The sequence below is a fragment of the Ornithorhynchus anatinus genome, chromosome 1 (assembly GCF_004115215.2).
Source record: "Ornithorhynchus anatinus isolate Pmale09 chromosome 1, mOrnAna1.pri.v4, whole genome shotgun sequence".
NCBI classification, from domain to species: Eukaryota; Metazoa; Chordata; class Mammalia; order Monotremata; family Ornithorhynchidae; genus Ornithorhynchus; species Ornithorhynchus anatinus.
The window spans coordinates 147,388,021-147,390,543 of record NC_041728.1 but is presented as its reverse complement, the minus strand read 5'-3'; the positions used below and the strand labels follow the sequence as shown (position 1 = coordinate 147,390,543).

Here is a 2,523-nt window from a genome sequence, read left to right as displayed (position 1 = left end):
CCGAACACTGTTCTAAGCGCTGGACAGATGAGGGAACTGAGGCACAGAGAAGTTAAGTGACTTGCCCACAGTCACATAGCTGACAAGTGGCAGATCAGGGATTCGAACCCGTTACATTTGACTGCCAAACCCTTGCTCTTTCCCCTGAGCCACGCTATTTGTTACTGGTATGGGTTTTGATAGCCCTTTCTCCCTGAAACCTCTCCTCAAGGATGATATTCCCTTTCCTGACCATTACATGCAAGACGGGTCTGTCGGTCCCAGCAGTCTGCTTTTATATCACATTTTCTGATGCTCTTTTTCACTGCATCTTTATAACTTTTATTTTGTTCTCCCTGCTTGTACTTGCAGTCTTTCAGTCCACTGTACATCAGCTGTTAATGTGTCTGTTTATTGTTCTACTGTACTCTCCCGTACTCTCCCAAGAGCTGAGTAGAGTGCTCTGCACACAGTAAATGCCGAATAAATATGATTGAATGAATGAATGAATAATCCTTGCACCTAGATTTATTCCCTTTATTCACACCTCTCTCAGCCTCACAGCACTTATGTCTTATGCCATCGAGTCATTTCAGACCCATAGTGACAACACAGACAGATCTCTCTCAGAACCCCTGCTCATCATCTGCAATCATTCTGGTAGTGTATCCAGAGAGTTTTCTTGGTAAAAATATGGACGTGGTTTACCATTGCTGCCTTCCGTGCAGTAAACTTGAATCTCCGCCCTGGACTGTCTCCCATGCCGCTGCTGCCCAGCATGGGTGAGTTTTGACATGTAGCAGATGGCCTTCCACTCGCTAGCTACTGCCCAAGCAAGGAATGGAATGGGTAGGCCTCTGCTTGACTCTCCCTCCCATAGTCGAGACTGGTAGAGCACAGGAAACTCTCCAGATGCGGCCCTGAGAGGGGACTTATGTACTTATCTTTAATTTATAATAATAATGGTATTTCTTAAATGCTTGCTATATATCAGGTACTGTACTAAGTGCTGGAATGGATACAAGCAAATAGGGTTGGACACACTCCCTATCCCTTGTGGGGCTCACCGTCTCAATCCCCATTGCACAGATGAGATAACTGAAGCACAGAGAAGTGAAGCGATTTGCCCGAGGTCACAGAGCAGATTAGTGGCAGAGCAGGGATTAGAATCCATGACCTGCTGACTTCCAGGTCCGTTCTCTATTTACTATGCCATGCTGCTTATCATGTATTTATATTAATGTTTGTCTACCCATCTAGACTGTAAGCTCCTTGTGGGCAGGGCATGAGTCTACCAGGTCTTTCATTCATTCATTCATTCATTCAGTAGTATTTATTGAGCTCTTACTATGTGCAGAGCACTGTACTAAGTGCTTGGGATGAACAAGTCGGCAACAGATACAGTCCCTGCCGTTTGACGGGCTTACAGTCTAATCGGGGGAGCCGGACAGACGAGAACAATGGCGATAAACAGAGTCAAGGGGAAGAACATCTCATAAAAACAATGGCAACTAAATAGAATCAAGGCGATGTACAGTTCATTAACAAAATAAATAGGGTAACGAAAATATATACAGTTGAGTGGACGAGTACAGTGCTGTGGGGATGGGAAGGGAGAGGTGGAGGAGCAGAGGGAAAAGGGGAAAATGAGGGTTTAGCTGTGGAGAGGTAAAGGGGGGATGGCAGAGGGAGTAGAGGGAGAAGAGGAGCTCAGTCTGGGAACGCCTCTTGGAGGAGGTGAGTTTTAAGTAGGGTTTTGAAGAGGGAAAGAGAATCAGTTTGGCGGAGGTGAGGAGGGAGGGCGTTCCGGGACCGCGGGAGGACGTGACCCGGGGGTCGACGGCAGGATAGGAGAGACCGAGGGACGGTGAGGAGGTGGGCGGCAGAGGAGCGGAGCGTGCGGGGTGGGCGGTAGAAGAGAGAAGGGAGGAGAGGTAGGAAGGGGCAAGGTGATGGAGAGCCTTGAAGCCTAGAGTGAGGAGTTTTTGTTTGGAGCGGAGGTTGATAGGCAACCACTGGAGTTGTTTAAGAAGGGGAGTGACATGCCCAGATCGTTTCTGCAGGAAGATGAGCCGGGCAGCGGAGTGAAGAATAGACCGGAGCGGGGCGAGAGAGGAGGAAGGGAGGTCAGAGAGAAGGCTGACACGGTAGTCTAAGCCGGGATATAACGAGAGCCGTAACAGTAAGGTAGCCGTTTGGGTGGAGAGGAAAGGGCGGATCTTGGCGATATTGTAGAGGTGAAACCGGCAGGTCTCGGTAACGGATAGGATGTGTGGGGTGAACGAGAGAGACGAGTCAAGGATGACACCGAGACTGCGGGCCCGAGAGACGGGAAGCATGGTCGTGCCATCAACGGTGATAGAGAAGTCTGGGAGAGGACCGGGTTTGGGAGGGAAGATGAGGAGCTCAGTCTCGCTCATGTTGAGTTTTAGGTGGCGGGCCGACATCCAGGTGGAGACGTCTCGGAGGCAGGAGGAGATGCGAGCCTGAAGGGAGGGGGAGAGGACAGGGGCGGAGATGTAGATCTGCGTGTCATCTGTGTAG

The 2,523-nt window shown here is 49.8% G+C and overlaps 1 non-coding gene across 1 annotated transcript; it reads right to left on the bottom strand.

The window, feature by feature from the left end:
* Nucleotides 1-771: 771 nt before the first annotated feature.
* Nucleotides 772-909, bottom strand: LOC114816955. The gene has a single exon (XR_003764773.1). It is a non-coding gene; the product is annotated as a small nucleolar RNA SNORA7 (small nucleolar RNA).
* Nucleotides 910-2,523: the final 1,614 nt, after the last annotated feature.